This window comes from Heterodontus francisci, chromosome 7, assembly GCF_036365525.1.
Source record: "Heterodontus francisci isolate sHetFra1 chromosome 7, sHetFra1.hap1, whole genome shotgun sequence".
In the NCBI taxonomy this organism is placed as follows: Eukaryota; Metazoa; Chordata; class Chondrichthyes; order Heterodontiformes; family Heterodontidae; genus Heterodontus; species Heterodontus francisci.
The window spans coordinates 99,880,272-99,892,539 of NC_090377.1; the positions used below are offsets into that span (position 1 = coordinate 99,880,272).

Here is a 12,268-nt window from a genome sequence, read left to right on the forward strand (position 1 = left end):
AATACTGTGGCTACAAGAGCAGGCCAGAGGCTGGGAATTCTGTGATGTGTGACTCAACTGCTGATTTCCCAAAACCTTTGCACTATCTACAAGGCACAAGTCAGGAGTGCAATGGAATACTCTCCACTTGCCTGGATGAGTGCTGCTCCAATGAAACTCAAGAAACTATCAAGGACAAAGCAGCCCATTTAATTGGCACCCCATCCACCACCGTAAACATTCATTTCCTCTACCACCAGTGCACGCTGGCTGCAGTAGGTGCAATTTACAAGATGCAGCAATTTGCTATAGCATCTCCAACAGCACCACTCAAACCTGCAACTCTACCACCTAGAAGGACAAGGGCAGCAGACACATGGGAACACCACCACCTGCAAGTTCCCTGGCTAAGTCACACACCATCCTGACTTAGAACTATATTGCCGTTCCTTCACTGTTGCTGCATCAAAATCCTGGAACTCCCTTCCTAACAGCACTGTGGGTGTACCTTCACCACATGGACTGCAGCGACTCAAGAAGGCCGCTCCCCACCACCTGCTCGAGGGCAATTAGTGATTGGCAACAAATGCTGGTCAGCAGTGTCAACTTCCTGTGAATGATTTTTTAAAAAGTTGCGATGATTTATTTACTTTTTAAAAATTGCCTCCATTCTTTTAAGTTTGATTTACAAGTTTTCTCTCCTGTCACTGGTGTCATTGTCAAGAACCGTCTGAACTTACACATGGAGTTGTGAATAAGTATGAGCATAGACTGGAAAATTGAATGCTATTAGCACTGGAGAAACAGACAGATCCCAAAGCAGCACTAACTACATTAGAACCGACAGATGGTGAAAAGGTACCTCAATATCTCTCAGGTCACAGGGACATCATTTATATCAAAAAAAGTCTTAGCATTATGAAAATGTCAGTGCATTGCTTTCCACTTTTAGACTGGAGCACTACTTTAAAAAAAAATTGGCAGTGTTCTTGTCAAGAAATGCTTGGCAAATCCTGTTTTGATTTATTTGTGAAGACAGACAACAAAGACATCAAAATGCATCAAAGTCAAATGTGTGCAAAACCATCAAAACACAATTGACGCACATCTTGCCCTGGAGAAAAAGATTGTCAGATGGTTGTTCATGAGAACAGTGCACTTTCAATATTATTGAAGGCTTATGATCATTCTCTGTTTCTCTTGACTTTTATCTTTTATTGCCTAACCTACTCTGCTGAGTTTTAATTACTTTTTTTTTCATTTTTCTCTCCAATTTTGTCCTCACTTGGTTGTTCCAGTCATCTCACCTAAATGACCATTCTTCGAGCTGGATTTTAAGCACCCGCTGCTAGGCGGAAAAAAATCTGCCCCTGCCGCTATCTCCCGCACAGCCGGCTAATTTAAATACCCTGGTTGCCCCGCCCCCTGCCAATCGTGTGGAAGGGGCGGGATCTCTGATGCCGGCAATGGCATTTAAATTTTTAAAGGGAACCACCTGCAACGCTCCCCCCACCCCCACCGTTCAAATCAAAATTCTATTGCCCCTTTCCCACCCGCCGATAACAATAAAATTAACCTTCTGCCCTTTCCACTTTCAAAACATTTACCTTTCGAATATGACCTTCCCTCCCCAAACAGACCAAAGTTTACAGGTCACCCCTTCCCACCATCCCCAACACTAATGACTAAGTTTGACCCCATTCCCAATAAAAATCTCATGTTCCCTCCTTCCCCACCACTGTGGCGCCTGCTTTCTCCAGATGGGAAAGTGGCGGCACGAGAGTGCCGTCCGCCGCTTTGAAAATCGCAGCCCGATTGTTGGTAAGTGTATTTAAATATATACATTTAATTAATTACCATGTGTTAATCCAGGTCCCATCACCCAGCAGCGGTGGGGGGCGGGGGGGACCACCACAAAGCCTCGCGGCCGCTTGGTGGATCAGGCGGTGCCCTCCCTGTGTCGGGCTCTGTGGTGAGCCACTGCCAGAATGATCTTCCGGCTCCGCCGTCACAGAGCCTGACGTCAGGGCCTCAGTAAAATCTAGCCCTTCATGTGTGATGCCTGACAGCAAGTAGTGACAGGTTACTTGATCATAGCCAAATCCAATCAACTGACATACATTCATGAACAATCTCAACAAGTTACATTCTGATGGTACCATGAATACAGCAAAATGCTTCAAAGTGCTTTTCAGTTGCAAGTCAGATTTCAGCAACAGTAGGAGCAATGTCTGTGGGGGAGGAGGGAATGGTCCGGAGGTACAGTAAAAGTGATAGATTTTAAGAAGACTGTTGGAGATGAGTATAGATGTCACAAGATGGAAGGGTTTAGGTAGAAAGTTCCAGAGTTGGGAAGGAAGGAAGGAAAGATGGCTGAAGTCTTGTGACCAGCAGAAAAATGGGGGCAGAGGAGGGAGAAATCTCCAGTAGACCAGAGTTGCAAGTGCAGGTACAGATGTAATTGTTGAGGAGCTTATAAAGTTAGAAAGGCAAGGCCATGGAGGAATTAATGGATCAAAAGAAGGACTTTGAGAGACTGACCAGCAGAAGTTATTGAATAGTGATCAGGGAGTGCGATTTCTCCCTCTTCCCCCACTTTCATAAACTAGGGAGACTGAGGGAAACTGCAGAATTTCCCATCACTAATTTGGCTGAAATCATAGTTCAGCGCACGAGGAGGCCATTTGGCCCTTCAAGTCTGCACTGCATCTTTTGAAGAGCAATCTAGTTGGACTCACATCACTGCTCTTTCCCCATATTCCTGCAATTTTTTCATTCAAGTATTTATGTGATTCTCTTTTGAGATTTTGAATTATGCGATTCTCTATATCCACCATTCTGTCAGGCAAGGCAGTCCAAGTCTGAGCCACTCACTGCTTAAAAATGTTTTTCCTCATGTCACCTCTGGTTCTTTTGCCAATCACAAATTGGCGCCCTCTGGTTATCGACCTTTCAACCATGGTTTCTCTTTATTTCCTCTATCTAAACCATTTATGATTTTAAACAACTCTGTCAAATCTCCTCTCAGCCTTCTCTGCTCAAAGGCGAACAACCCCAGCTTTTCCAGTCAGTCCACAGTAACTGTAATCCCTCATCCCTGGAATCATTCTACTAAATCTCTTCTCTACCTTGTCCAAAGCCTTCACATCCTTCTTAAAGTGTGGTGCCAAGTATTGGACACAATACTCCAGCCAGGGCCCAGCTAGTGTTTCATGTAGGTTTAGCAGAACTTCCTGGCTTTGGTACTCTGTGCTTTTATTTATAAAACCCAGAATCACATATGCTTTATTAACTACTTTGTTAACCTGCCCTGCCAACTTCAAAGATTTTTGCAAAAACAACCCAGATCTCTCTGTCCTTTCACCCCCTTTGGAATTGTATCTTTCAACCAGTATTGTCTCTCTTCATTCTTCCTACCAAAATGTATCACCTCACACATTTCTGTGTTAAATTTCATCTGCCATGTGTCCACCCATTCCTCCAGCCTGTCTTTGTTCTGTTACGACCAGGTGAGAAAGGTGTCTAGGGGTCTTTTACTGTCTTCACCTAGCCTTATTGTAACAGGGTTTAATTTTAAACACACTGTGTTTTGAGCTCCCCCTTGGTGAATCCATGTTCACTGCTTTCCAATTATAAGGCAAAGAAATGAGCACAACCAGGTTTTTTTAGGTTTAAAGAAGAAAAGTGAAATTTATTAAACCTTAAACTTAAACTCTAATTCAGTTAACATCTATGGATACATGCCGCGCCCCACGCTAGCATGCATACGCAATACGTACATGCAAATAGGGACAGAAAAGAGCTGAAGAAAAATAAGATAGAGAGGTTTGAGGCAATAGCAGAAGAGTTTCTTGTTTACTGTGCTTCAAGCTCACTGTAGTCCTTTTGTAAGTGGTCTTGCTTTTCGTTGGGGCCCAATATTCTTCTTAAACCTTGTTCACTGTAGGAGACTTTTCTCTCTTGGGGTTCATGTGTTTTCAATGGATCTTCCGTTCTGTGAGAAAGAGATGAGAACAGACAGAAGAGAGATCTTTTCAGTCCAGGAGCAAACAGCTTTCTGAGTTTTAAACAACTGTGGCAAGTTCAAATTCAAACAGCCAATTAGTCATGTGCCTAAACTGGCCTGACCAGTTCTTCTGTGTATTGGAGAAGCAAGGACTGGGTCCTTTGTTCCAACTCTGTCTGCTAGCATAAAAAAACGTTCTTTCCGGCGAGGGGCCTGGCAATTCCTTGTGATAGGCCCTCTTTTCTTCCCAGCTCCAATTTTAAGCTTTTAATGTTCATGTGGCAAACTAATGTGTGCCTCATTCTTGGCAGGTGGGGGCCTGCCTAACAGTCCTGTTGAAGTCTATTACTATTGCAATACAAACATGAAACATTCCTGGTGTGTGCGGCTCAATGCATTCAGCTACTGAGCTATCAATGGAGTACCTAATGACATTTTTATTGAAAATTAAAGTCAAAGCTGGAGGGGCGAGTTAATGAAGCAGTCCGAGCCCGCATACAGCAGCACCTGGACAACATTAAGGCTTGAGCTGATAAGTGGTAAGTAATATTCATGCCACACAAATCCCAGGCAATGAGCACCACCAACAAGAGAAAATCTAACCAATTCCCCTTGACATTCAACGGCACTACCATCACTGAATCCCCCACTATCAACATCCTGGGGATTACCATTGACCAGAAACTTAACTGGATCAGTCTTATAAAAATTGTGGCTACAAGATCAGGTCAGAGGCTGGGGATTCTGCAGCGAGTAACTCACCTCCTGACTCCCCATAGCCTGTCTACAAGCTACAAGGCACAAGTCAGGAGTGTGATGGAATACCCTCCACTTGCCTGGATGGGTGCAGCTCCAACAACATTCAAGAAACTCAACACCATCCAGGACAAAGCAGCCCACTTGTTCGGCACCCCATCCACCAGCTTAAATATTCTCTTCCTCTACCACCTGTGCACAGCGGCAGCAGTGTGTACCATCTGCAGGATGCATTGCAGCAACTCACCAAGTATCCTTTGACAGCACCTTCCAAACCCATGACTTCTACCACCGAGAAGGACAGGGGCAAGATGGGAACACCACCACCTGCAAGTTCCCCTCCAAGTCAGACACCATCCTGATTTGGAACTATATCACCATTCCTTCCCTGTCATTTGGTCAAAATCCTGGAACACGCTTCCTAACAGCACTGTGGGTGTACCTATCCCACATGGACTGCAGCAGTTCAGGATGGCAACTCACCACCACCTTCTCAAGGGCAATTTGGGATGGGCAATAAATGCTGGCCTTGCCAGCGACAATTACATTCCATGAATGAATAAAGCTAAAACAATCCTCATGTATTATAAGGTGGCTGGCATAGCCTGTGCTAGCAGTAAGATCTCCTCACTCTGCTTTTAGTGAGGACATTGGAACCAGACTGCTGTCTCTCTACAATCAGTTCCCAGCAGCCACATTACTGTTCTTTACAGCTTAGAGATACATTAGGGGCATGAGCTTATGTCAATACTTCTTGCTGATTCTCATAATGAAAACTGCATGCTGTGAGTTAAGGAATTGTTTTTAGTGGGTCATGAACTGCATCAGGCTTAATTGATCTGCAGCAGTAGATGCTGATCCTCACTCTTTAACATGCACTAGTCCAGCTTTTGAAAGCAGATCATATAAAATAGCAACCTTGATTCTGTGTACTCTGTGTCATTGACCACAACTAAAGCAGGTCTTGCTGCGATCATTTAATAACGTGGTATGATTACACAAGCATTATACATGAGAAACCTATTAGTCCAGTTGCACTATATTGTGGGCCTGGGCTCTACAAAGCATGTGGATAAGATTAAAATTTCTCCTTGCTTACTACAGCAGATTAATGGGAGTAAAATTGTACAAGTATGACCATCAGGAAGGAATTAATGTGGGCAGCATTTCCATTACCATGATAATGACAGACAATCTCACTCAGAAAGATCATGGAAAATTAAAAATGTCATATTTATGCCTTTGCAGTCATTGGGGGAATTTACTCTGCGTTTAAAATTACTATACCCAAGCCAGGATTGATTGATACTAACGTTGGCCATCTGAAGTGACAGAGAATTCTATTTCTTAGTGCTAACATCTATCACTTTGATGAGAGCAAGATTCATTAAAGATAAAAATGGAAAATGCTAGAAATACTCAGCAGATCAGGCAGCATTTGTGGAGAAAGAGTCAGAGTTAATGTTTCAGGTCGATGATCTTTCATCAGAGCTGGTCATTTTGGAATGCAATTAGTGTCTTCAAAACATTGCATGCTTTTGTTATCTGGAGAGGGATGTGTGGAATGATGCATAGCATCGTTTTACTGTCCCACACATGCAGGCCTTTCTCTGAGCTTTGGAGGCAATGTGTTTGCCAATTTATGTAGCCTGGCCAGCCATGTTGAATATACTTAAATCTACTGGCCCAGGTTTCAGTGGGATGAGAAGGGATAGGCATTGGATTAATGGTGACAGGTAGGTGGAGAAATAACACACATTGCATTCTGGGACGCGGGGTGGGGGTGGGGGGAATTTTAACTTTTTGACTCACCAGGATAGGAGGGAGGGGTGCGTTGAGTGGGGTGAGGTGGGGGAGGGGGGGGGGGGGAGCAGGGAAGGAGACGGGGGTGGGGGGGGTGGAATGTCCTCAGTTGCACTGGGAATCCCAGAAGTCTGGATTTCCCTGCATCCTGTGGAGTTTTATTTCCACGGCGTGTGTTATGTCACTGACAGTTTCCCTGCCCAGCAGTCAGCCTGATTGGCAGGCTTGGCTTCCTGTCGGGGGTGATGGGCGGTGAATGGTAGAGAAGAGGCCGCAGGACCAGGTAGATCTGATCCCTGGGTGGGGTGAGTCCAATCACGAGGGAGAGCGAAGGGGGCAATCCTGAGGGGGCAGGAGGTCTGATAATCGACTCCGGGGGTGGGGGGGAGGTGGGGTGTTTGTATGGGGGGGCAGGGTGGGGGTGTTCTGATGGTAGGGTTGAAGCTTGAAGGGCTAGGAGGAAGCACACAAGGAGTGCTTCCCAAGGCAGTCTTTGGCTTCCTGCAGCTGCCGGGCTTCCTGATGTCCAGGAAACTCAGCTGCCCACAGTTAAATGTACAAAGCAGGTTAAATACAAGGCTTCCAGCCTCATTAACATATTAAAAATGCCAACCAACCTCCTTGGAGCGCATTGGTTGCCTGCCACTTGTATCGTTTAAGTAAAAGCCAGAAGTCGGCCAGTTGAAACCGACTTCCTGAAACACTTCCATTTTTTGGGAATTTAATCCCCCACTCGTGCCCATTCTCACCCTTTGCCTCATGTTAAGACTTCCCCCCACGGTATCAGTTCCAGACATTATACTGCAGTTAACACAATGCTCAGAGCCACCTACATTGTCAGGTGGTCTTGGTGTTGGCAGAAAAGTTTGATAAGTGGAATTCAACTGCAATGTTCTCAGGAATTCCGTACTGTGACAGATATGGGTTTGGTATGAAAATCCTACTGTAATTAGGGTGAAGTCCAGATACGGGGAGGTATGTTTCACGCCAGTTTTATTCTGATGTCTGAATCTAGACATGGTTACACCGATTATCAGCTCTTGCTTCCACTGCGTGTGTTGTGCTTTGTGAGTTATGTAGAGCTGCTGCCATTCCGTGTGAAATGAATCTCCTACACTATAGAGTACAAATGCAAAATGAACACCTCACAGGAAAAAACCTTGCAGTTTTAGATTATCCATAACGATCCACTTATTCTAACCCCACCTTCCAGCATTTGGTCCGTAGCCCTGCAGCTTACGGCACTTGAGGTGCAAATCCAGACTCCTTTTGAATGAGTTGAGGTCTTTGTCTCAACTACCCTTTTGGGCATTGAGTTCCAGACCATCACCATCCTCTGGGTGAAAAGATTTTTCTCATCTCCCCTCTAATTTTTCTAACAATCACTTTAAATCTATGCCCCCTCGTCACTGACCTCTCTGCTAAGGTGAATAGACCCTTCACCTCCACTCTATCCAGGCCCCTCAAAATTTTGTACATTTCAATCAGATCTCCCTTCATCCTTCTCTGTTCCAAGGAGAACAACCCCAGCCTATCCAATCTTTCCTCATAGCTACATTTTTCCAAGTCCTGGCAATATCCTCATAAAATTCAATGCCACTGTGACCTTTACGGCCACTGGCAGTGCCATCCTTGTCCTGGTGCCAGGCTCCAGGTTGTGTTGAAGGAGGTGGCCCAATTCTGTTACCACCTCCTTTTTGAATCTGAGTCACCTCAGGCACTGATCCTGGCTGAGTTGGAGGTATGAGAAGTGCTCTTGGAAAATTCATGGCATGTAGGGCCTTATGTGGACAGCCTTCCTCCTCCTCCATCTTTGTAGGGCTTCCCCTCTCTCCAACCTCTGCTGCATTTCTCTGTCATATGGCAGACCCAGAGACACTGTAACTGCAGCCCCCATACCTGTTGCAGACTTTTTTTATTCTTTCATGGGATGTGATTGTTGCTGGCAAGGCCAGCATTTATTGCCCATTCCTAATTGCCCTTGAGAAGGTGGTGGTGTGCCGACTTCTTGAGCTGCTGCAGCCCATCTGGTGTAGGTACTCTGAGAGTGCTGTTAGGAAGGGTTTTCCAGGTTTTTAACCCAGCTACAATGAAGGAACGGGGATATAGTTCCAAGTAAGGATGGTGTGACACAGAGGGGAAATTGCAGGTGTTAGTGTTCCCATTCGTCTGCTGCCCTTGGTACAGGTCACAGATCTGGAAGGTGCTGTTGAGGGAGGCTTGGTGAGTTGCTGCAGTGTATCTTGTATATGGTACACTGTGTGCCAGTGGTAGAGGGAGTGAACGTTTAAGGTGGTAGATGGGGTGCCGATGAAACAGATTGCTTTCTCCTGGATGGTGTCAAGCTGCATGAATGTTGTTGGAGCTGCACTCTTCCAGGCAAGTGGAGAGTGTTCCATCATACTCCTGACTTATACCTTGTAGATAGTGGACAGGCTTTGGGGAGTCAGGAGGTGAGTTACTCGCCTCAGGATTCCCAGCCTCTGACCTGCTCTTGTAGCCACAGTATTTATATGGCTGATCCAATTAAGTTTCTGGTCAATGATTAGCCCCAGGACGTTGATAGTGGGGGATTCAGTGATGGTAATGCCATTGAATGTCAAGGAAGATGGTTAGATTCTCTCTTGTTTAAGATGATCATTGCCTGGCACTTGTGTGGTGCGAATGTTACTTGCCACTTATCAGCACAAGCGTGGCTATTGTCCAGGTCTTGCTGCATGTGGACATGGATTGCTTCAGTACCTGAGGAGTCTTGAATGGTACTAAACACTGCAATCATCAGTGAACATCCCCACTTCTGACCTTATGATGGAGGGATGGTGATACAGCTGAAGGTGGTTGGGCCTAGGACACTACCCTGATGAACTCCTGTAGCAATGTCCTGGGGCTTATATGTTTGGCATCCAGCAACCACAACCATCTTCCTTTGTGCTAGGTATGACTCCAACCAGCGGAGAGTTTTCCCCCGATTCCCATTGACTTCAATTTTGCTCGGGCTCCTTGATGCCACACTCAGTCAAATGCTGCCTTGATATCAAAGTCAGTCACTGTCACCTCACCTCTTGAATTCAGCTGTTTTGTTCATGTTTGAACCAAGGCTGCAATGAGGTCAGGAGTTGAGTGGCCCTGGCAGAATCCAAACTGATGAGCAGGTTGTTGCTTTATAAGTGATGCTTGATAGCACTGATGACGACACCTTCCATCACTTTTCTGATCGTGGGACGACTGATGGGGCGGTAATTGGATGAATTGGATTTGTCCTGCTTTTTGTGGACAGGACATACCTGGGCAATTTTTCACATTGTTGGCTAGACGCCAGTGTTGTAGCTGTACTGTAAAGGTTCTGGGTGGTTCTGAACCTCATTTAGGTTCTTGGACAAGACAAAACAGTTGTAGACAGTTGTTCCCGTGCAACAAATTAAAGGATTTATTAAGTAACAAAATTATATTTAACAGCCAGGCGATAGTTTACAAGTCACACATGGCCTTTATTCTCCACAGCAGCTTAGACACAGGTCAATGCTAATTCTGGCCTCTTCTTACTTCCTCCTTCTTTTTCTTTCTTCAGTAAAGCTGTGTGCCAAAGGCTACTGGGCATAGTCTTTTAACCCTTTCTTGGAGGTTTATGCCCCTAACCGAATGACCCTCCCTAGTTCTTTTCATTGGTCTCAGGTACTTTCTTATTGGTTTCTTAAAGTAATAGACACCCAGTAAATCATCCATTAAATGTCCCCTTTGTTCTCTAGAGATAAAGGGTCACATGTTTTACAGGAACTAGGGTCATGCGATTTCCAGGAATCCTGTTTATCACTGTCATAGAGTCATAGAGTTATACAGCACAGAAACAGTCCCTTCGGCCCATTGTATCTGTGCTGGTCATCAAGCACCTAACTATTCTAATCCCATTTTCCAGCACTTGGCCTGTAGCCTTGTATGCTATGACGTTTCAAGTGCTCATCTAAATACTTCTTAAATGTTGTGAGGGTTCCTGCCTCTACCACCCCTTCAGGGAATGCGTTCCAGATTCCAACCACCCTCTGGATCAATTTTTTTCCCCTTAAATCCCCTCTAAACCTCCTTCCCCTTACCTTAAATCTATGCCACCTGGTTATTGACCCCTCCGCTAAGGGAAAATGTCTCTTCCTATCTAACTTATCAATGCCCCTCATAATTTTGTATATCTCTATCATGTCCCCCCTCAGCCTTCTCTGCTCTGAGGAAAACAACCCTAGCCTATCCAGTCTCCCTTCATAGCGGAAATGCTCCAGCCCAAGCAACATCCTAGTGAATCTTCTCTGCACCCTCTCCAGTGCAATCACATCCTTCCTATAGTATGGTGGCCAGAACTGTACACAGTACTCCAGCTGTGGTCTAACTATCATTTCATACAGCTCCATCATAACCTCCCTGCTCTTATATTCTATGCCTCGGCTAATAAAGTCAAGTATCCCATATGCCTTCCGAACCAACTTATCTATCTATGCTGCTGTCTTCAGTGATCTATGGACAAGTACACCAAGGTCCCTCTAACCTTCTCTACTTCCTAGGGTCCTACCATCCATTGTGTATTCCCTTGCCTTGTTAGTCCTCCCAAAATGCATCACCTCACACTTCTCAGGATTAAATGCCATTTGCCACTGCTCCACCCATCTTACCAGCCCATCTATATCGTCCTGTAATCTAAGGCTTTCCTCCTCACTATTTACAACACCACCAATTTTCATGTCATCTGTGACTGACAAGACCACATGATTTCCAGGAATCCTGCATATCACAGCAACTGAGGAGACCACATGATTTCCAGGAATCATAACTCTGTGGGGATCATATGGTTTCCAGGAAAAGGTCTGTATATCTTATATTGTCTTATAAATGAAATTATTAAGGGCAAATAATGTTTTCAACCATGATAAAAGTTACAATAATCTCAAAACAAATACCTGTACTGGAGCAGCTTGGCTAAGAGTGCAGATAGTTCTGCAGCACAAGTCTTCAGTACTACAGCCGGAATGTTGTCAGGGCCCATATCTTTTGCTGTATCCAGTGCCTTCAGCTGTTTCTTGCTATCACATGGAGTAAATTGAATTGAATTGGCTGAAGACTGGCATCTCTGATGCTGGGGACCTCAGAAAGAGGCCAAAATGGATCATCCACTCAGCACTTCAGGCTGAAGATGGTTGCAAATGCTTAGCCTTGTCTTTTGCGCTGACATGCTGGGCTCCCCCATCAGTGAGGATGGGGATGTTTGTGGAGCCTCCTACTCCTCCTGTTAGTTGCTTAATTGTCTGCCACCATTCATGACTGTATGTGGCAGGGCTGCAGAGCTTTGATGTGATCAGTTGGTTATGGGATCACTTAACTCCGTCTATCGCATGCTGTTTCCGCTGTTTCGCAAGCGTGTAGTCCTGTGTTGTAGCTTCACCAGGTTGCCGCCTTATTTTTAGGTACGCCTTGTGGGGCTCCTGGCATGCTCTCTCAGAGAACCAGGGCTGATCCCCTGGCTAGATGGTTAATGGTGGAGTGAGGTGCCGGGCCATGGGGTTACAGATTGTGGTTGAATACAATTCTTCTGCTGCTGATGGCCTGCAGCACTTCATGGATGCCTAGTTTTGAGCTGCTAAATCTATTTGAACTCTATCCTATTTAGCACGGTGGTAGTGCCACACAACACGATGGTTGGTATCTTTAGTGTAAAGTCATAGTGTTATTTATGGCACAGAAGGA

General features: G+C 45.2%; 1 protein-coding gene across 3 annotated transcripts in view; it reads left to right on the forward strand.

Annotated features, from left to right (window-relative positions):
• The window catches only part of LOC137372175 (SPATS2-like protein), a 210,019-nt gene that overhangs the window by 51,670 nt on the left and 146,081 nt on the right, over positions 1 to 12,268 (forward strand). Inside the window, exon 1 of one of the 3 annotated variants that reach the window (XM_068035722.1) lies at positions 1,629 to 1,800. The exons of the other annotated variants lie outside the window; for them this stretch is intronic. The gene's annotated coding sequence lies outside the window, so the exon portion shown is untranslated. Of the gene's footprint in view, positions 1 to 1,628; positions 1,801 to 12,268 lie in introns of those variants that run through there. 3 annotated transcript variants of the gene reach the window in all.